We start from the raw sequence: 24,028 nt of genomic DNA on the forward strand, positions 1-24,028 counted from the left end.
TTCTCTGTCCAGAAGAGCTTTTGCAAAGGTCAAAAAATGTCTTGCTGGTTGAATAAAAGTAACTTTAAGTCAAAATTTGCCTGCGGTATAAATAATTATGGGCAGCACTGTAAGTAGTTGGGCATCCGTGCACTCAATCTCTTCCACTTCTGGGGCAGGGATAGTTGGATGGCCCTAGGAAACCCTGCTAACAGAGTCATTAAAAAGCAGAAGAGACTGCTGCATGACTTGGGGCTCAGACTGATTGGCTGATTTGCAAGGGGGTGAGGTGAAAGACTGATGGACATGGGCTGCAGGTGCTAACTCTGATCTTTCAGCAGGAGACTGGGTGGGAGACAATGTGAAGGAACTGGAGGCACTGTCAGCAAGCTAATCTACTATCGCCTGTACTTGTTCTGGCCTCACCATTCGTAGAGCCGCATTAGGCCCGTCCAAATACCGCTGCAGGTTCTGTCGCTTACTCGCACCTGAGGAAGATGTTTTACTTGTGCGTGTAGCTGGCACAGAACGACCACTTCCTCTCCCTGCAACAGGATCTCCACCAGCAGCACCACGACCTGGGCCACGTCCCTTATTTGACACTCTCCTCATAGTTCTCAAATTTAGGATCTTGCCCTAAATGGGTGTTTTATTAATAGCAGAATAGAATAACAGTATGTAAAGAGTGTATCACACATACAGATCCAGACTAGGCCGCAATTAAAGATTTTTGCCCAAAATGGATGTTTTGCTAATAGCAGAATAGAACCACAGTATCTAAAGGGTGTATCTCACATGTACAGATATAGTCTAGGCCGCAATTAAAGATTTTTGCCCAAAATGGGTGTTTTGCTAATAGCAGAATAGAACCACAGTATGTAAAGGGTGTATCTCACAATGATATATGCAGCAAAGGCTGCAAAATTAAGTTTTTTACCCAAATGGGTGTTTTTTTAATAACAGAATATGACAGCAGTATATAACGCTTGAATTTCACACGTGCAAATTCAGCAAGGTCTGTAAAATTGTGTATTTTGCCCAAAAAGGGTGTTTTTTAAAATCCAGATAATTATAGCTGTATTTATAGCTTAAATTGCACACTGGCTAATGCGGCAGAGGCCCAAAATGAAAGTTATTGCCAAAAATGGGTGTTTTTTCAAAGCCAGAAAATTATTGTATTATTATAAAGTATTTTTTTTTTTTTTTAGCTCAATACAAGTTTTTATTAATGGCACCAATACATTGCTGATATTCATGCTGTGAAGGGACAGTGTTCTTAATGATTCAAGCAGACCCTATGCTCCCACTTACAGGTTATTGTATAAATTGTACACTCATGATGGGCCATAGAAAATCCTTGACATTAAGTGGGGAGCAAGTACTTAAGGTTGCAAAATTAACGTGTTAAACTGAGAAAAGTTGAAGTTGTCAAGTCCATCAGATGATTCAGAATGCATGTACAGAGCTCACAGCTTGTCAAGGAAGTTATCCAAGGCTGAAACACTCTCTTTAAGACCCTTCATTTACGGGTCTCTGCAACAACCTGGCTTGGCCTTGTGGTGTTGTCAAAAGGATCTCCAGGAAGAATCTGCCAGTGATCAAACACACACTGAGGGAAGGCTTGGCCGCCAGTATTTGATCGTAGATCTGCAGTGAATCCGAATGATTCATTGACAGGTAAAAAAGCTTTAACAATAAACATTGGGGTGCCAGCAACTTGGGATTCTTCAAACACATGTCCACGCTTCCTGTTCAAGACACCATAGATTCCTCCAACAACTAGTTCAGGGCACTGGATCTCTACAAGATATATTGGTTCCATCAAGCGGGGTTGTGCTGTTAATACACAGGTATAGAGACAGCGACGGGCAGTGGGAATTATCTGTCCACCTCCTCTGTGAATGGCATCAGCATGAAGGGTCACATCATGCACATCAAAACGAACAGCCCTCATGTTCTCTTCACAAAGAATACCCTCCTTTGTAGCCCATTGGAAGCCTGCCACTACACTGTCCTTTATTTCATTTAAGTACTGGACTCCTTTTGTGACATCAGTGAGGAGATTTGGCCCAGTTCCATCAGGACCAAAGCACCAGATCTTTCTTGCTTCGGTGACATCCCATTCATATTTCTCAGCCAGATAACGTGCCTTAGTCTTAACCACTTAAGGACCACAGGTTTATACCCCCCTAAAGACCAGGCCCTTTTTTACAAATCGGCACTCCACAACTTTAGCGGTTTATTGCTCGGTCATGCAACTTACCACCCAAATTAATTTTACCTCCTTTTCTTCTCACTAATAGAGCTTTTATTTGGTGGTATTTCATTGCTGCTGACATTTTTACTTTTTTTGTTATTAATCGAAATTTAACGATTTTTTTGCAAAAAAATTACATTTTTCACTTTCAGTTGCAAAATTTTGCAAAAAAAACGACATCCATATATAAATTTTGCTCTAAATTTATTGTTCTACATGTCTTTGATAAAAAAAAAATGTTTGGGTAAAAAAAAAATGGTTTGGGTAAAAGTTATAGCGTTTACAAACTATGGTACAAAAATGTGAATTTCTGCTTTTTGAAGCAGCTCTGACTTTCTGAGCACCTGTCATGTTTTCTGAGGTCCTACAATGCCCAGACAGTACAAACACGCCACAAATGACCCCATTTCGGAAAGTAGACACCCTAAGGTATTCGCTGATGGGCATAGTGAGTTCATAGAACTTTTTATTTTTTGTCACAAGTTAGTGGAAAATTATGATTTTTTTTTTTTTTTTTATTTTTTCTTACAAAGTCTCATATTCCACTAACTTGTGACAAAAAATAAAAACTTCTATGAACTCACTATGCCCATCAGCGAATACCTTGGGGTGTCTTCTTTCCAAAATGGGGTCACTTGTGGGGTAGTTATACTGCCCTGGCATTCTAGGGGCCCAAATGTGTGGTAAGTAGTTTGAAATCAAAATGTGTAAAAAATGACCGGTGAAATCCGAAAGGTGCTCTTTGGAATGTGGGCCCCTTTGCCCACCTAGGCTGCGAAAAAGTGCCACACATGTGGTATCGCCGTACTCAGGAGAAGTTGGGGAATGTGTTTTGGGGTGTCATTTTACATATACCCATGCTGGGTGAGAGAAATATCTTGGTCAAATGCCAACTTTGTATAAAAAAAATGGGAAAAGTTGTCTTTTGCCAAGATATTTCTCTCACCCAGCATGGGTATATGTAAAATGACACCCCAAAACACATTCCCCAACTTCTCCTGAGTACGGAGATACCACATGTGTGACACTTTTTTGCAGCCTAGGTGGGCAAAGGGGCCCATATTCCAAAGAGCACCTTTCGGATTTCACTGGTCATTTTTTACACATTTTGATTTCAAACTTCTTACCACACATTTGGGCCCCTAGAATGCCAGGGCAGTATAACTACCCCACAAGTGACCCCATTTTGGAAAGAAGACACCCCTAGGTATTTCGTGATGGGCATAGTGAGTTCATGGAAGTTTTTATTTTTTGTCACAGGATAGTGGAATATGAGACTTTGTAAGAAAAAAAAAAAAAATCATCATTTTCCGCTAACTTGTGACAAAAAAGATAAAATTCTAGGAACTCGCCATGCCCCTTACGGAATACCTTGGGGTGTCTTCTTTCCAAAATGGGGTCACTTGTGGGGTAGTTATACTGCCCTGGCATTTTCCAGGGGCCCTAATGTGTGGTAAGTAGGTAAATGATCTGTGAAATCCTAAAGGTGCTCTTTGGAATGTGGGCCCCTTTGCCCACCTAGGCTGCAAAAAAGTGTCACACATGTGGTATCGCCGTATTCAGGAGAAGTTGGGAAATGTGTTTTGGGGTGTCTTTTTACATATACTCATGCTGGGTGAGAGAAATATCTCGGCAAAAGACAACTTTTCCCATTTTTTCATACAAAGTTGGCATTTGACCAAGATATTTATCTCACCCAGCATGGGTATATGTAAAATGACACCCCAAAACACATTGCCCAACTTCTCCTGAGTACGGCGATACCAGATGTGTGACACTTTTTTGCAGCCTAGATGCGCAAAGGGGCCCACATTCCTTTTATGAGGGCATTTTTAGACATTTGGATCCCAGACTTCTTCTCACGCTTTAGGGCCCCTAAAATGCCAGGTCAGTATAAAAACCCCACATGTGACCCCATTTTGGAAAGAAGACACCCCAAGGTATTCAATGAGGGGCATGGCGAGTTCATAGAAATTTTTTTTTTTTGGCCCAAGTTAGCGGAAATTGATTTTATTTATTTTTTTCTCACAAAGTCTCCCTTTCCGCTAACTTGGGACAAAAATTTCAATCTTTCATGGACTCAATATGCCCCTCACGGAATACCTGGGGGTGTCTTATTTCCGAAATGGGGTCACATGTGGGGTATTTATACTGCCCTGGCATTCTAGGGGCCCTAAAGCGTGAGAAGAAGTCTGGAATATAAATGTCTAAAAAATTTTACGCATTTGGATTCATTGAGGGGTATGGTGAGTTCATGTGAGATTTAATTTTTTGACACAAGTTAGTGGAATATGAGACTTTGTAAGAAAAAAATAATAATTTCCGCTAACTTGGGCCAAAAAAATGTCTGAATGGACAGAGGGGTGAAAATGTAAGGACAGAGGGGTGATCAATGACAGGGGGGTGATCAATGACAGGGGGGTGATCAGGGAGTCTATATGGGGTGATCACCCCCCTGTCATTGATCACCCCCCCTATAAGGCTCCATTCAGATGTCCGTATGTGTTTTGCGGATCCGATCCATCTATCAGTGGATCCGTAAAAATCATGCGGACGTCTGAATGGAGCTTTACAGGGGGGTAATCAATGACAGGGGGGTGATCAGGGAGTCTATATGGGGTGATCACAACAGTCATTGATCACTCCCCTGTAAGGCTCCATTCAGACGTCTGTATGCGTTTTGCGGATCCGATCTATCTATCAGTGGATCCGTAAAAATCATGCGGACGTCTGAATGGAGCTTTACAGGGGGGTAATCAATGACAGGGGGGTGATCAGGGAGTCTATATGGGGTGATCACCACAGTCATTGATCACTCCCCTGTAAGGCTCCATTCAGACGTCCGTATGCGTTTTGCGGATCCGATCCATCTATCAGTGGATCCGTAAAAATCATGCGGACGTCTGAATGGAGCTTTACAGGGGGGTGATCAATGACAGGGGGGTAATCAATGACAGGGGGGTGATCAGGGAGTCTATATGGGGTGATCACCACAGTCATTGATCACGCCCCTGTAAGGCTCCATTCAGATGTCCGTATGCGTTTTGCGGATCCGATCCATCTATCAGTGGATCCGTAAAAATCATGCGGACATCTGAATGGAGCTTTACAGGGGGGTGATCAATGACAGGGGGGTGATCAGGGAGTCTATATGGGGTGACCACCACAGTCATTGATCATGCCCCTGTAAGGCTCCATTCAGACGTCCGTATGCGTTTGCGGATCCGATCCATCTATCAGTGGATCCGTAAAAATCATGCGGACATCTGAATGGAGCTTTACAGGGGGGTGATAAATGACAGGGGGGTAATCAATGACAGGGGGGTGATCAGGGAGTCTATATGGGGTGATCAGGGGTGATCAAGGGTGAATAAGGGGTTAATGAGCGACAGGGGGGGGGGTGTAGTGTAGTGGTGCTTGGTGCAACATATTACTGAGCTACCTGTGTCCTCTGGTGGTCGATCCAAACAAAGGGGACCACCAGAGGACCAGGTAGCAGGTATATTAGACGCTGTTATCAAAACAGCGTCTAATATACTTGTTAGGGGTTAAAAAAAACACATCTCCAGCCTGCCAGCGAACGATCGCCGCTGGCAGGCTGGAGTTCCACTCTCTTACCTTCCGTTCCTGTGAGCGCGCGCGCCTGTGAGCGCGCGTTCACAGGAAATCTCGGCTCACGCGAGATGACGCCAATCGGCGTTAGTGTGACCTGGGAGCGCCGCGGAAATTACGCCTTTCGGCGTTAGTGTGACGGTAAGTGGTTAAGCTCTTGAAGAGATGAAACATCTCCCTTGTCGATGTCCTCAGCTAAACCATCAGGAAAAGGACGAGCCTTCATGTAGAGACGGTTGTGCTTGTTAGGAGACTTTGACAAGCACAACTGGTTGGACTCCTCACTCACTGTCTCACGGTAAGACACAACTGGATCAGATTTCTTGATTGGAATGCAAGCACGGTCTTCTTCTAGATCTTTTAGACAGATTTCTAAATGCAGTTCACCAGCTCCAGCAATGATGTGTTCTTCAGACTCCTCAATGATACACTGCACAATAGGGTCAGACTTTGCCAGACGCTTCAAGCCTTCTACAAGTTTTGGAAGGTCTTCAGGGTTCTTTGCTTCCACAGCAACACGGACAACAGGGCTCACACTGAACTTCATAACACGGATGTTGTGTGCATGTTCAAAGGTAGTAATTGTTCCAGTCTTCACCAAAAACTGGTCCACTCCAACCAAGCCAACAATGTTGCCACAGGGTACATCTTCAATGGGCTCTCCATAACGCCCCATCATCAGAATAGTTCTCTGAATAGGCTTGATGTAAAGATCCTCTTTCTTTCCAGGGGTAAAGTTCGGTCCCATGATTCTAACTTTGAGGCCAGTAGACACAACACCAGAGAACACTCGTCCAAAAGCATAGAATCTACCCTTATCAGTTGTGGGCACCATCTTGGATATGTACATCATCAATGGTCCTTTAGGATCACAATTCTTAACGCCCATGGCGGCTTCATCATCAGGAGGTCCCTCATACAAAAGTTCACAACGGTACTTCTGAGCAGTCACAGGTGAAGGGAGATGGGTGGTGATCATTTGAAGCAGAGCATCACCAGCAGGAAGCCAGCGTCTCATAACAGCCTTAAGCAAAGGTTTTCCCTCCTTATCCTTGTCTTCACTGTCTAGCTTAATGTCCAGTTTCTCAATCAGCTTTGCAGTCTCTTCTTTCTTGAAGTTCATGATGGCATCAAAAACCTTGAAAATTGGGTCCAGGATTAGCCAACTGAAGGTTCTTGGCAGCTTTTTACCATCAGCACTTGTGGGGGACTTGCTGAATTTGCCAGTAGATGGGTCAAAATACCTGTCACCCCATAGCTTTTTCATCATGTCTTCCACTTTCTTTGCCTGATCTGATGGTGACAATTGCCCTTCTCCCTTTGAAGCAAACTTTGCTACGTACATCTCCGCAAACTGTTTCAGGGTAAAAGCCCAGCCATGCAACCCAGAGCCGAAGCCAACAGTACCAAGAACTGGGTCAATCATTATGTTCCCCATTGGGCCAGTTTCTCCCTCACCATAAGTGGAAATGATTACGTTCACATTTTCAACAATACGTTGGAAGGTCCGGAACAGCTCCTCTGGTTCAAGCTGGAGTTCCAGAAGAGCACGATCCATTTTGTTCATCATCAACACAGGGCGGATACGCTCAGCAATAGCCTGGTGGAGCACAGTCTCAGTTTGTACACAGACCCCAAAGACGCAGTCAACAACAACTAAAGCTCCATCAGTAACACGGAGAGCAGCAGTGACTTCAGAGGAGAAGTCAACATGGCCAGGAGAGTCGATCAAGTTGATGAGAAAACCAGTGCCATCTTTGCTTTGCTTGATGAAGGCCAAGTCGTTTTCTGAAAGTTTGAAGAACAGGGAGATGGCCGTAGACTTTATGGTGATGCATCGCTCCTGCTCATCCTTACGAGTGTCAGTAAACCTTGTTTCACCAGCACGAGCACCGGCAATAATGCCAGCCTTACACACCAGCGAGTCTGTCAGGGTGGACTTTCCATGATCCACATGGGCTATGACAGACATGTTGCGGATATTTGCCTTTTTGTCCATGATGGCACGGATCTGGTCAACCGTGAAGTTCACGGTTCTGGCGGATGCGGTGGATTCTCTTCACGGGAAAAAGCCTGAGCGGACTGTCTGCCACACAGCAGACAAACAGGCGGAAGAGCATTGAAGTATTTTAAACTTGTTTTTAACAATTGCAGATGCATCAAGGGCTGCAAAATTATTTTTTTTGCCCAAAATGGGTGTTTTTTGAATAACAGAATATGACAGCAGTATATAACGCTTGAATTTCACACGTGCAAATTCAGCAAGGGCTGTAAAATTGTGTATTTTACCCAAAAAGGGTGTTTTTTAAAACCCAGATAATTATAGCTGTATTTATATCTTAAATTGCACACTGGCTAATGCGGCAGAGGCCCAAAATGAAAGTTATTCCTAAAAATGGGTGTTTTTTCAAAGCCAGAAAATTATTGAAGTATTTTAAACTTGTTTTTAACAATTACAGATGCAGCAAGGGCAGCAAAAAATTTTTTTTTGCCCAAAATGAGTGTTTCTTTTAATAACAGAATATGACAGCAGTCTATAACGCTTGAATTTCACAGGTGCAGATGCAGCAAGGGCTGTAAAATTGTGTATTTGGCCCAAAAAGGGTCTTTTTAAAATCCAGAAATTTATAGCTGTATTTCTAGCTTAAATTGCACACTGACTAATGTGGCAGAGGCCCAAGATGAAGGTTATTGCCAAAAATGGGTGTCCAGTCCAAAATTATTCATACCCTTCCCAATAATCAATAGAAAAGCCTTTATTGGCTATTACAGCAATCAAAAGCTTCCTATAATTGCAGACCAGCTTTTTGCATGTCTCCACAGGTATTTTTGCCCATTTATCTTTAGCAATGAGCTCCAAATCTTTCAGTTTGGAGAGTCTTCTTGCCATCCCCCTGATCTTTAGCTCCCTCCACAGATTCTCAATTGGATTTAAGTCCGGACTCTGGCTGGGCCACTCCAAAACGTTAATGTTGTTGTCTGCTAACCATTTCTTCACTTTTGCTGTATGTTTTGGGTCATTGTCATGCTGAAATGTCCACTGGTGCCCAAGGCCAAGTTTCTCTGCAGACTGCCTGATGTTGTTGTTAAGAATCCTCATGTATTGCTCTTTTTCATGGTGCCGTTTACTGTGATTAGGTTCCCTGGTCCATTGGCTGAAAAACACACCCAAAGGATTAGGTTCCCACCACCATGTTTGACAGTAGGGATGGTGTTCTTTGGGTTGAAGGCTTCTACTTTTTTACGCCAAATGAAGGAAACATCATTTTGACCAAACAATTAAATTTTTGTTTCATCTGACCATAACACAGAAGACCAGAAGTCTTCTTCTTTGTCTTCTCTGTCTAGAAGAGCTTTTGCAAAGGTCAAAAAATGTCTTGCTGGTTGAATAAAAGTAACTTTAAGTCAAAATTTGCCTGCGGTATGAATAATTATGGGCAGCACTGTAAGTAGTTGGGCATCGGTGCACTCAATCTCTTCCACTTCTGGGGCAGGGATAGTTGGATGGCCCTAGGAAACCCTGCTAACAGAGTCATCAAAAAGCAGAAGAGACTGCTGCATGACTTGGGGCTCAGACTGATTAACTGATTTGCATGGGGGTGAGGTGAAAGACTGATGGACATGGGCTGCAGGTGCTAACTCTGATCTTTCAGCAGGAGACTGGGTGGGAGACAATGTGAAGGAACTGGAGGCACTGTCAGCAAGCTAATCTACTATCGCCTGTACTTGTTCTGGCCTCACCATTCGTAGAGCCGCATTAGGCCCGACCAAATACCGCTGCAGGTTCTGTCGCCTACTCGCACCTGAGGAAGGGGTTTCACTTGTGCGTGTAGCTGGCACAGATCGACCACTTCCTCTCCCTGCAACAGGATCTCCACCAGCAGCACCACGACCTGGGCCACGTCCCTTATTTGATACTCTACTCATATTTCTCAAATTTAGGATCTTGCCCTAAATGGGTGTTTTATTAATAGCAGAATAGAATAACAGTATGTAAAGAGTGTATCTCACACATACAGATCCAGACTAGGCCGCAATTAAAGATTTTTGCCCAAAATGGGTGTTTTGCTAATAGCAGAATAGAACCACAGTATTTAAAGGGTGTATCTCACATGTACAGATATAGTCCAGGCCGCAATTAAAGTTTTTTGCCCAAAATGGGTGTTTTATTAATAGCAGAATAGAACCACAGTATGTAAAGGGTGTATCTCACAATGATATATGCAGCAAAGGCTGTTAAATTGTGTATTTTGCCCAAAAAGGGTGTTTTTTAAAACCCAGATAATTATAGTTGTATTTATAGCTTAAATTGCACATTGGCTAATGCGGCAGAGGCCCAAAATGAAGGTTATTGTCAAAAATGGGTGTTTTTTCAAAGCCAGAAAATTATTGAAGTATTTTAAACTTGTTTTTAACAATTACAGATGTAGCAAGGGCTTCAAAATTTATTTTTTTGTCCAAAATGGGTGTTTTTTAAATAATATTGAATATGACAGCAGTATATAACGCTTGAATTTCACAGGTGCAGATGCAGCAAGGGCTGTAAAATTGTGTATTTTGCCCAAAAAGGGTCTTTTTAAAAGCCCAGAAATTTATAGCTGTATTTCTAGCTTAAATTGCACACTGACTAATGTGGCAGAGGCTCAAGATGAAGGTTATTGCCAAAAATTGGTGTTTTTTCAAAGGCAGAAAAATATACAAGTTTTTATAACTTGTTTTTAACAATAACAGATGCAGTAAGGGCTGCAATATTAAGTATTTTGCCCAAAAAGGGTGTTTTTTTACTAACAGAATATGACAGCTGTATATAATGCTTGAATTTCACACGTGCAGATGCAGCAAGGGCTGTAAAATTGTGTATTTTGCACAAAAAGGTTGTTTTATTAATAGCAGAATAGAACCACAGTATGTAAAGGGTGTATCTCACAATGACATTTGCAGCAAAATTTAGTTTTTTGCCCGAAATGGCTGGGTTTTTTTTTAATAACAAAACATGACATCAGTATATAACGCTTAAATTTCACACGTGCAGAGGCAGCAAGGGCTGTAAAATTGTGTATTTTGCCTAAAAAGTGTGTTTTTGAAAACCCAGAAAATTATAGCTATATTTCTTGCTTAAATTGCACACTGACTAATGCGGCAGAGGCCCAAAAGGAAGGTTATTGCCAAAAATGGGTGTTTTTTCAATGCCAGAAAATTATTGAAGTATTTCAAACTTGTTTTTAACAATCACAGATGCAGCAAGGGCTGCAAAATTAAGTATTAAATTTTGTTTTTTTACTAACAGAATGTGACAGCTGTATATAACGCTTGAATTTCATATGTGCAAATGCAGCAAGGGCTGTAAAATTGTTTATTTTGGCTAAAAAGAGTGTTTTTTTATAACCCAGAAAATTATAGCTGTATTTCTAGCTTAAATTGCACACTGACTAATGCTGCAAAGGCACCAGATGTAGGATATTGCCCAAAAAAAAGATTATTATTGCAGTATTTCAAGCTTGCATTTCAATGTCACAAAAGCACAGATGCAGTGCTGGTGCACTGAGCTCCGCAGAGGCTGTCCTTTTTTTTTTTTTTTAAATATAAAAAATCTGTTCTTACCAGTTTAATCTCTGTTTTGTCCCCTATCAGGGGCCAGTTGTAACGGGGTTCCGAAGGTGCACTCGGTCCCCTATTAGCCGCAGACCTGCTGCTTAGCTTCGGGAGCGAGGATCTGTGTTTGACCTCGTTCCCAGGGCGGCTTTACTAGCTGGGTGGCTCCCTGCTCCTAAGTCTGCCTTGAGCGCCGAGATGATCACTCGGTGCTCGACTGGTTGGTCTGTCGGTCATGTGACGCTAGTCACGTCACATGACCCTCACTCCCCACTATAAATACAGGCAGCCTGCTGGCCACAGGTTGCCTGTTAATTTAGGTTCCACCTGTGGTTCTGTGTTTCCTGGCGTACTTACCTCCTGCTGAATTCCTGACGATCCTCTGCCTGCTCCTTGTGTACTTTGCTGCTCTCCTAGTATTCTGACCCTGGCCGCCTCCTGACAATCCTCTACTGACTCCTTTGGTACTACACGACTCTCCTGGTATTTATGACCCCCGCTTCTCCTGACAATTCTCTGCTTGCTCCATTTGTACTTTGTAGCTTTCCTGGTATTGACTCTGTCCGTTCACGTTCTGTTGTCTGACATCCCTGCACTTAGTCCAACCTAGGAATTGCCGTCCAGTTGTCCCCTGTCATTAGGACTCGCGAGGCAAGTAGGCAGGGCCAGGGGTGAAGGTGGAGCGCAGTGGTCACTTCCCTCCCCCCTGTATGTGTGTGTATGCGACCGTTACACCAGTGTATGGAATAGATTTTAGGAACCGGGAGATGGAAAAAGATGGTTGGTCGGTCCTCTTACTTCCAATTTGGGGCACTGCGCATGCGCCGTGCAATGTACTGTGCCTCCCTATATGAGTAGTGTGTTAAGTACTACTATTCCTATCAGTTTAATCCCTGTTACGTCCCCTATCAGGGGCCGGTGTATGGAATAGATTTTAGGAACCGGGAGATGGAAAAAGATGGTGGGTCGGTCCTCTTACTTCCAATTTGTGGCATTGCGCGTGCGCCGTGCAATGTACTGTGCCACCCTATATGAGTGGTGTGTTAAGTAGCACTATTCTTATCAGTTTAATCCCTGTTACATGTATCGAATAGATTTTAGAAAACAGCAGAGTTGTCAATAGTTGACACACTCATGACATAAATTTTATTTCTCTATGCGTCAATCTTGGTGTAGTGATGACTGTGCTCGTGCGTATGTTTGGGAGATTGCAGGGGATGGCGGTTTTTCAAAGCCTATGGTCGTGCTAAAGTAGTTCAGTGACAGTTTAGTGACCCAGAAAACAATAATTCTGCAGTGTTGGCTCATTGTTGGCCTAGTAGGCTTTAATGATCACCTTAGATGATCACAAAGAAAATTAATGTTTTTTCTATGCAAAATTATCCACCCGATCGCTTTTGGTCTTTTTACAATGAAGCAACGACCTTATCATCTGGGGTGTGCCAACATTGCCTACACACTCATAGAGGTGATCGCTTCATTGTGATACGCAAGCCCCTTCACCACAACAATGTAACGATCACAAAGGGGAATTGACACATGTATGTGCCTTTTTTTTGTTCTGTTTTTGCAGCCACAATGCAGCACCGGAGGCCAGAAAAATTAGGCATGTACACATGCCTGAAAATTAGGTATGCCTGAAAATTGATGTTTTCAGGCATGCAGAGATTAAATACAGCAGCGTGTGGACCAATTTTAGCCCAAGGCATCCCATCAAGCCTTTTTTAGTCAAATGCATTCCCCACTGTCAGTCCCTTCGGGATCCATGCCTCATTCAACTTAATAAAGGTGAGGTAATCTAGACTTTTTTGACCTAGGCGACTTCTCTTCTCAGTGACAATACCTCCTGCTGCGCTGAAGGTCCTTTCTGACAGGACACTTGAAGCGGGGCAGGCCAGAAGTTCTATCACAAATTGTGATAGCTCAGGCCACAGATCAAGCCTGCACACCCAGTAGTCAAGGGGTTCATCGCTCCTCAGAGTGTCGTTATCTGCAGTTAAGGCGAGGTAGTCTGCTACCTGTCGGTCGAGTCGTTCTCTGAGGGTGGACCCCGAAGGGCTGTGGGGATGCGTAGGACTTAAAAAGCTCTGCATGTCCTCCACCAACAACACGTCTGTAAAGCGTCCTGTCCTTGCCGGCGTGGTAGTGATAGGAGGAGGATTACTTTCACCTCTTCCCCTGTTAGATTCCCGTTGTGCTGTGACATCACCCTTATACTCTCCTCCTCAAAGCCACATTCCTCCTCTGACTCCTCTTCCTCAGACTCCTCTTCCAGCATTGCCGCAGGTCCAGCAAGCTATGATGATAAGGCTATTTATGGTGGTGATGGTGACCACAACTCTTCCTCTTCCTCTTCACGCTCATCTACGGCCTGATCCAGAACTCTTCGCAGGGCACGCTCCAGGAAGAAAACAAATGGGATGATGTCGCTGATGGTGCCTTCGGTGCGACTGACTAGGTTTGTCACCTCCTCAAAAGGAAGCATAAGCCTACAGGCATTGCGCATGAGCGTCCAGTAACGTAGCAAAAAAATACCCAGCTCTGCAGAGGTTGTCCTAGCACCCCGGTCATATAAATACTCGTTGACGGCTTTTTCTTGTTGGAGCAGGTGGTCGAACATTAGGAGTGTTGAATTCCAACGTGTCGGGCTGTCGAAAATCAGGCGCCTCACTGGCATGTTGTTTCGCCGCTGAATATCGGAAAAGTGCGCCATTGCCGTGTAGTAATGCCTGAAATGGCCATACACCTTCCTGGCCTGCTTGAGAACGTCCTGTAAGCCTGGGTACTTATGCACAAAGCGTTGTACGATCAGATTCAACACATGTGCCATGCACGGCACATGTGTCAACTTGCGCAAATTCAATGCCGCCAACAAATTGCTTCCGTTGTCACACACCATTTTGCCGATCTCCAGTTGGTGCGGGGTCAGCCACTGATCCACCTGTGCGTTCAGGGCAGACAGGAGTGCTGGTCCGGTGTGACTCTCTGCTTTCAGGCAAGTCAACCCCAAGACGGCGTGACACTGTCATATCCGGGATGTGGAATAGCCCCTGGGGAGCTGGGGGGGTGCAGTTGATGTGGAGCAAGACACAGCAGCAGAAGAGGACTCAGCCGAGGAGGTTAGCGAAGAGGATAGAGTAGGAGGAGTAGAGGAGGTGGCAGCAGGCCTGCCTGCAAGTCGTGGCGGTGTCACCAACTCCTCTGCAGAGCCACGCATTCCATGCTTGGCAGCCGTCAGCAGGTTGACCCAATGCGCAGTGTACCTGATATACCTGCCCTGACCGTGCTTTGCAGACCAGGTATCAGTGGTCAGATGGACCCTAGCCCCAACACTGTGTGCCAGACATGCCATGACTTCATTTTCCACAATAGAGTACAGGTTGGGGATTGCCTTTTGCGAAAAAAAAATTCGGCCGGGTACCTTCCAATACGGTGTCCCAATAGCTACAAATATTTTGAAGGCCTCAGACTCCACCAGCTTGTATGGTAAAAGCTGGCGGGCTAAGAGTTCAGACAAGCCAGCTGTCAGAAGCCGAGCAAGGGGGTGACTCTGTGACATTGGCTTCTTACGCTCAAACATTTCCTTAACAGACACCTGACTGTGGGCAGATGAGCAGGAACTGCTGAAGGTGAGAGGCGGAGTGGCGGGTGGTTGAGAGGGGGCAAGGAGGACAGCAGTGGTTGACGTGGCTGAAGATGCTGGACCAGGAGGAGGATGGTGGCTTTGAGTTTGTGTGCTGCTTGTACTCATCATGTGTTGATCCCATAGGCGTTTGTGATGTGAGATCATGTGCCTTCGCAAAGCAGTTGTACATAGGGGGGTGTTGGACTTCCCACGACTCAGTTTCTTTTGGCACAGGTTGTAAATGGCATCGCTGTTATCAGAGGCAGACACTCAAAAAAATGCCACACTGCTGAGCTTTGCAATGACGGCATTCTAGTGGTGGCAACAGCATGCGTTGATTGGCATGCTGTCTGGCTGATCCCGGGTGCCGATACATGCTGTCTAACTGTGCCACTAGCTCCTTGCGACGACCTCCCCCTGCTTCCATCTCGTCTCCTCCTCCTCCTCTCTGTCTCTCCATCTGAACTTTCCCCCTGTTCTTCTTCTCTTCGAGCGGGCACCCACGTGACATTCACGGACACATCGTCATCCTCAACTGCTTCACTTGTATCTGACAACTCGGCAAAGGAAGCAGCAGTGGGTACAACATCATCATCATCACACCATACGTCCATGTGTGTAATGCTGCCTGACTGAGACATATCCCTGTTATCTACATCCTATGGCAATAATGGTTGCGCATCACTCATTTCTTCCAACTGATGTGTAAATAACTCCTGTGACAGATCAAGTGAAGCGGCTGTGGTGCTAGTGTTGGTGGTGGCGGCAGGCGGGCGAGTGGTAACTTGAGAGGTGCCTGAAGCTGAGCTGGAGGAGGATGGTGCGTCAAGGTTCCGAGTGGAAGCTGTAGAAGATTGGGTGTCCTGTGTAAGCCAGTCAACTATGTCCTCAAAACTTTTCGAGTTCAGGGTATGTGGCCTCTGAACAATGGGCATTATTCTAGGGCCAAAGGAAATCACAGCACCACGACCACGAAGGCCCCTGCGGGGTGGCCTGCTCTGCCTGTCATTTTTTTTTAGATTAGTGGTACTATGCGTGCAGGGTACTGTGCCACCCGATATGAGTGGTGGGCAGTGGGCACAGTACAGTCTGTGGGCCTGACACTCACTGGCAGGCAACTGCAATTATATTACAGAGAAAAAATGTAATGACTTTTTTATCTGCAACATATACAAGCAGAGCCCTTGTAGCACTCGGTGGATATTCTGCTGGAGTAGGGTTCCGACCCCTTTAACAATAAATACAAAAACTCCAGCTAAGTCGTATTTGATGCAACTTGTTTATTTTGCGTATAAGGTTTTTTGCTGCGGTGAAGTGACGTTTCGGCAACTCCGTGCCTTCATCAGACTAATGCCGCTGGTGGGAGAAGGAGTCACGTTGGTGTAGACGCAGTAAGGAGTATAACATGCGGTAATACCGCTAGAGGATAGAGGCGCCTCTATCCTCTAGCGGTATTACCGCATGTTATACTCCTTACTGCGTCTACACCAACGTGACTCCTTCTCCCACCAGCGGCATTAGTCTGATGAAGGCACGGAGTTGCCGAAACGTCACTTCACCGCAGCAACCAACCTTATACGCAAAAAGTTGCATCAAATACGACTTAGCTGGAGTTTTTGCATTTTTTTTTTTATCTGCAAGGTACTGTGCCACCCGATATGAGTGGTGGGCAGTGGGCACAATACAATCTGTGGGCCTGACACTCACTGGCAGGCAACTGCAATTATATTACAGAGAAAAAATTCTATGACTTTTTTATCTGCAAGGTACTGTGCCACCCGATATGAGTGGTGGGCACTGGCAGTGGGCACAGTACAGTCAGTGGGCCTGACACACACTGGCAGGCAACTGCAATTATATTACAGAGAAAAAATTAAATGACTTTTTTTATCTGCAAGGTACTGTGCCACCCGATATGAGTGGTGTGCACACAGTACAGTCTGTGGGCCTGTGGCCTCTCACATACGGGCAGGCAACTGCAATATATATATATATATATATATATATATATATATATATAAAAGCAGACTGATGTACCAGCCCTAAAAAGGGCTTTTTGGGGTGCTGTCAGGACGCTGTCCTAACAGCAGTTGAGTCTTTGAGGACTGGAGTGGACACAGAACACTGGCCTAGCTAACAATTTCCCTATTAATTCAGCAGCACTAGCACTCTTTCTGCTCTAACTAACACTGCAGCTTCAGAATGAATCTAAGATGGATACTGTCCTTGCTTTTTGATAGGAGGTGGGAGGGTCTGGGAGGGAGGGTATGCTGATTGGCTGGAATGTGTCTGCTGACTGTGAGGTACAGGGTCAAAGTCTGCTCAATGATAACGTATAGGGGGCGGACCGAACATCGCATATGTTCGCCCGCCGCGGCGAACGCGAACAAGCGATGTACGCCGGGAACTGTTCGCCGGCGAATAGTTCGGGACATCTCTACTTTAAAGTAACTGGTACAACACTATACCACAAAATATATAGTTGCCACTATAGTTTTTTTCTCACCCTAAAAGACATAGACAAGAACAGCAGTATTTTATACTGTAATTTATTTCAACCCATATTTGTGCTTTTCGTTAATATTCCCCAGTAGCAGAGGATAAATTTATTTTCACAGAGGAATCATTCAAATCAATAAGTCAAGACAGTGCCTTTTTAATATTTTTTGCTTTTCAAAGCATTGCACATGTACGTTATGTAATAAATCGGTTTTGATTATTGTACACTTTTATCTCTATCTCACTGAAGTCAATTAAATATGTCAATAAATACACAGCTGGCTAATTAAGTGAAAGTAACATGTTTTTAATTAGTAGAAGATGTTGAAGTTCATTAGTACATAGAAATGTGTACCTAATATCTGTAGCACATCAGATTTTAATTATGAAATTTTAATCAATCACGTTGATTATTGATGGAATATTTATAGAAAATTATAAGCATATAAAATAATAATAGTAATAATAATAACAACAATAATAATTAGTGTACAGTGAATCAAAGCCAAATGAAGTGACTTTGATACTCACCCTATCCTTTTGCTCATGTAGAGGCTGTCACGGCCATCTTGATTGAAGGTACCGAGCAAAATCTCATGTGGGTTGACGTGTGATGTCACCACATCACTACACTGGAAGGCACTGTGACATAATCAGCGGTGACGTCACCGTGCCAGGCCATCATGATTGATGGCGTCTTCACCTCACCGCACTAGTTTTTATCTCAGATGCCGCAATTAGAGATGAGCGAATCGAAGCTGACAAAGTGGAATTTATTACGAATTTCAGGAAAAATTTGATTGGCACCGAATGCGAATTCCCTCGAGCTTCGTAGTAACGAAACGCATTTTTCCTAAAATGGCTGCTGCACGTGTGAGGACATGGAGAAAGGAATTCTGGTAGGGCGGGATCACCCATACTCACATGCATGCAGCCAATAAGAAGCCAGCCAGCCCAGTGATGTCACAGCCCTATAAGTACGGCAGCCATCTTAGATTCTGCCATTCACCAGCGTACTTAGTGCAGGGAGAGACATGTTTGTAGGTGCTAGGGACAGATCTGTAATTCCAGCAAACCGTTCTTATTAGGGTGCAAGTGTTGTTTGATACAGGCATTAACAGGGGTTAATACAAGGAGATATTTCTACGTCTTATTTGCCCTTGTGCGGTGCAATTATCTGTAGTAAAGGCTGTTGTGGGGAGTTTTAACGGAAAAAGACAAAATATATTTACCGCTTTGCGGTGCAGTAATCTGTAGTAAAGGCTTTTGTGTGGTGTTTTAGCAGAAAAAGAAAAAATATATTTGCCTCTCAGCAGTGTAATTATTTCTTGTAAAGCCTTTTGTGATGTGTATTAGCGCAAAAAGAAAAAATACATTTACCGCTCTGCGGTGCACTTATCTGTAGCAAAGGCTTTGGTGGGGTGTTTTAGCGCAAAAAGAAAAAATATATTTGCCACTCAGCGGTGTAGGTATTTCATTTAAAGCCTTTTGTGACGTGTATCAGCGCAAAAAGAAAAAATACATTTACCGCTCTGCGGTGCACTTATCTGTAGTAAAGGCTTTGGTGGGGTGTTTTAGCGCAAAAAGGAAAAAAATATATTTGCGCTCAGCAGTGTAGTTATTTCTTGTGAAGCCTTTTGTGACGTGTATTAGCGCAAAAAGAAAAAATACATTTACCGCTCTGCGGTGCACTTAATGCTTGGTTACCCTAATAGTTTCCAGAGATCGATACATAATCTTCTCAAGACTAACCTGTCCTATTTTATCGCCCTATAAACCTTTCCCGCTTTTCCCCTCACACCACCTATTTCCCACCCCCTCAACTTTGATTGACAGCAGAGTTCTGCCCTCACTGCTTGTAATCTCATCCGAAATCGCGCACTTGCGCACTTCCCCTTTTTTTGTTAGAACAATCAGATAACACTAATGGTACCAAAGTAATCCAAAAATAGCATAATTGTATTAGAAAATCTCAAAAAAAAAACATGATTGACACAAGTCACACAAAGACATTTAACACAGGTCACAATACATATTAAAAACCAAGAGGACCGATGATGAACTGCTGGTATATATTAATAAAGTGCACGTGCAATAATCTTGATTGGTCATCAGTAGAAAGGTATATTAAACCTGACCGCTATGGCTCCAAATTGCATAATACAACCATATGCATATATTGTACAACAGATACCAAGATTTGGGGGTGATGATACATACCACAAAGGCTGACTGAGGCAATATGGTGACTACAATTAAAATAGGCACATAGAAAATACTGACCAATCAACTTAGTATACCACGCAGCAACACCATCGGTCCACTCCCCAACGCACGTTTCATGTACAGCTTTTTAAAGGGGTACAAGCAAAAAGCTGAACGCGAAACGTGCATTGAGGAGCGGACCGGTGGTGTTGCTGCGTGGTATACTAAGTTGCTTGGTCAGTATTTTCTATGTGCCTATTTTAATTGTAGTCCCCATATTGCCTCAGTCAGCCTTTGTGGTATGTACCATTTACCGATTCACCATCGGTCCTCTTGGTTTTTAATATGTATTGTGACCTGTGTTAAATGTCTTTGTGTGACTTGTGTCAATCATGTGTGTTTTTTGTGATTTTCTAATAAAATTATGCTATTTTTGGATTACTTTGGTGCCATTAGTGTTTTTTGTACTATATTAACCCACTCCTTTTAGTCGGTTTTCATGCTATGATCAGGGGTGGGCCCTGAACTTGTTTTGGGCTATATATAGGTTCCAGATGAATCAGATAGTTTACTGCATGTCCCCTCCCCCTCACGCCACTATGTGCTGGAATGTTCTCAAATATCCACTTTGCAATACTAACGCAACGGAGCTCTGCCCAAAATGAATATTGCACATGCGCAAGATCTTATCTATAGGGGCGTTTCTTAGGCGGAGCTGAGGTGCTTGACTGAGAAAATATTACTCTTCTCACGTCAAACAAGTAAGATATGACTCTTTTATGTTAATTAGCATAAAAGACAGGAAAGGTTTATAGAGCGATAAAATAGGACAGGTTAGTCCTGATAAGATTATGGATCGATCGCTGGGAACTATCAGGGTAACAAAGCATTATGGTACATTTGGTTTTATATGTCAGAACATGGTGGCAGGTTCCCTTTAAGCCTTTGTGTCATGTATTAGCACAAGAAGAAAAATACCTTTTTCCTGCTCTACAGAGCAGTTATTTATTGTTAAAGAGTTTCTACCATCAGAATTTCTGTTATGTAGCTGACTGACATTAGCGATGTGCTAATGTCAGCACTACATAACAATGTGGTTTTTTTACATTTGTCCCTGCAGCCGTTCTGCTAAAATACACACTTTTACAATATGCTAATGAGCCTCTAGGTGCTATGTGGGTGTAGATTCAGTACCTAGAGGCTCAAAAAACTAACCATGTATCCCGCCCACTCCTCTTGATTGATGTCCAAGTTCCATGCATCGTTGAGGAAATCCCGCACCTGCACCGTCCACTTCTGTATTCGGCGCAGGTGCAGTGAGTGAAGGCCACGCTCCTGGTGCAGGCTTCCCCACTGTGACGTAGTTGGCGCAGGCGCAGTGAGGAAGCCGGCACCAGAAACATAGAAACATAGAAACATTCATTAGCTGCAAGTACTAGCTTCAAGAACAGAGGACCTGGGCGGGATACATGGTGTCATTCAGCTACATAACAGAAATTATGATGGAAGAAACCCTTTAAGCCTTTTGTGATGTGTATTAGCACAAGAAGAAAAATATATATTTGCCGTTCAGAGGTGCAGTTATCTGTAGTAAAGGCTTTTGTGAATGTTTTAATTTCCCTTTTATTTATTTAACAGTATTTCAGGCAGAGAAGTGCTAGGCCCTGCACAGGGGAGTGGCAGAGGCCTAAATGTTTTTTGGCGTAGGCAGAGGTCGCAGCAGAGTAGACTCTGTTGAGCAGGGTGCCCCACTTACTAGCGCCCCAACAAGATGAACAGCGCCATCTATTGGTTTCATAGTCTTATGACAAGACTATGAATACAATAGATGGCGCTGTTCATGAGTAGTGTAAATAGTGAATTTTCCATGCAAATAGTTTTTTCAGCTGAAAAACAAGGCAGATTCTGCTCATTTGCATGTCTTTCCCATATGCCCATGTTTATGCGAATGAGTTTTTACATGACAAAACTGTATAGAAAGGTTATTAAATATTATGTTAGGACAATGAGAAAACTTTTTTTCACCTTAATGATATTGATCTATGTGCACAGGTCCACCCAAGCCACCCAACAGATGTGAAGCAACTTTGAGGGTTACTTGCTCTCAGTCAGATGAGAGCTGGTTTGGAATGTCTCATAGTGCACAAGGCTGCCATTGTAAGGTATGCTGACTGTTATCTGTCTCATGGATAGATTGTTGGCTTCCACATACCTGGCTTTTGGCATATAGCCTTTGTGTGGTTGTCTATTGTATGTCATAGATAATAAGAGTCCAAGACGCATTCAGCCATCCTCTTAAAGCTGTTTCCAAACCATTTTGATGGGTTTTCCATCAATTTCTAATCTTTTTTTGTGAACCAGACATCCTCTTTTCTTCAGAGCAGGGGGTGCCTGGTTTGATGCTCGGGTCTCCCATTGACTTTCATTGTATTTATGGTCAGGGCTAGGACAACGTCGGTGTACGCAGAGAAACTTGCCCTGAACACAGTGGCTGAATTGTGCCGGGAGCCACGGGCGCGGGTACACCAGTAAAAAAAGGGGGCATACCTGATGGAAGCTAAGAAAAAAGGGAGGGGAGGCTCGGGCGCCTGGCTGAGCGGTAGGTGGGGGAATAAGTAGCCAGACGCCCCTCCCACAAATGCAGGCTGGTAACAGCCTTACTATTTACGGTCAGGGCTAGGACAACGTCGGCGTACGCAGAGAAACCTGCCCTGAACACAGTGGCTGAATTGTGCCGGGAGCCACGGGCGCGGGTACACCAGTGAAAAAAGGGGGCAAAAAACAATAGTTAGGTACAACACTTTATTATAAGAATTACAAAGCCAGTGAACGAAAGGCACGAGATATCTCTACTTGAGGATTAGGTACAGTACAGACCAAAAGTTTGGACACACCTTCTCATTCAAAGAGTTTTCTTTATTTTCATGACTATGAAGGCATCAAAACTATGAATTAACACATGTGGAACGAAGAAGTGTGAAACAACTAAAAATATGTCATATTCTAGGTTCTTCAAAGTAGCCACCTTTTGCTTTGATTACTGCTTTGCACACTCTTGGCATTCTCTGATGAGCTTCAAGAGGTAGTCCCCTGAAATGGTCTTCCAACAGTCTTGAAGGAGTTCCCAGAGATGCTTAGCACTTGTTAGCCCTTTTGCCTTCACTCTGCGGTCCAGCTTACCCCAAACCATCTCGATTGGGTTCAGGTCCGGTGACTGTGGAGGCCAGGTCATCTGGCGCAGCACCCCATCACTCTCCTTCATGGTCAAATAGCCCTTACTTTCAAAGTTTTCCCAATTTTTCGGCTGACTGACTGACCTTCATTTCTTAAAGTAATGATGGCCACTCGTTTTTCTTTACTTAGCTGCTTTTTTCTTGCCATAATACAAATTCTAACAGTCTATTCAGTAGGACTAACAGCTGTGTATCCACCTGACTTCTCCTCAACGCAAGTGATGGTCCCAACCCCATTTATAAGGCAAGAAATCCCACTTATTAAACCTGACAGGGCACACCTGTGAAGTGAAAACCATTTCAGGTGACTACCTCTTGAATCTCATCAAGAGAATGCCAAGAGTGTGCAAAGCAGTAATTAAAGCAAAAGGTGGCTACTTTGAAGAACCTAGAATATGACATATTTTCAGTTGTTTCACACTTCTTTGTTATGTATATAATTCCACATGTGTTAATTCATAGTTTTGATGCCTTCAGTATGAATCTACAATTTTCATAGTCATGAAAATAAAGAAAACTCTTTGAATGAGAAGGTGTGTCCAAATTTTTGGTCTGTACTGTATATATCTGGTAAAGCAGGAGGACCGCCACCGCCCCATGGACCGAATGACATGGGGTGGCACCTGATGCCGAGAAGCAGCGGAGGCCACCCCTATGTGGAACGAATGCCCCGAAATTACCTTGGGGTCATAACCTAGACCCTGGGTGAGGGCACGGATATAGGATATGAACTGAGAGGTGTTGAGAGGCTTGCCTGCATGCGGCAGGAGCTGGCTGTCTGGCAATGAATCTCGGATAAGTGCTAGCAGTTGATGCAGCACTTGAACTGGACACCAATTGTTCAAGGTCGGGTAGAATTTGACCTCCGTGGGGGGACCCGTCTGATTGGTTTTGGTGGAGGGTAGCAGGAGAGTGTAATGGCCCAGGCCCCATGACAGATGTTGCTTCAAAGGATGGTTTTGGCGATTTGGGCCGGCCAGAACCTCCCCGAGCCTGAGGAACCCATAAAAAGTGAGATACATGGGG

At 43.9% G+C, this 24,028-nt stretch overlaps 1 pseudogene; it reads right to left on the reverse strand.

Moving 5' to 3' along the window:
- Positions 1–1,170: 1,170 nt before the first annotated feature.
- LOC120999159 lies at positions 1,171–23,693 on the reverse strand (annotated as a pseudogene).
- Positions 23,694–24,028: the final 335 nt, after the last annotated feature.

This window comes from Bufo bufo, chromosome 4 (assembly GCF_905171765.1).
Source record: "Bufo bufo chromosome 4, aBufBuf1.1, whole genome shotgun sequence".
NCBI classification, from domain to species: domain Eukaryota; kingdom Metazoa; phylum Chordata; class Amphibia; order Anura; family Bufonidae; genus Bufo; species Bufo bufo.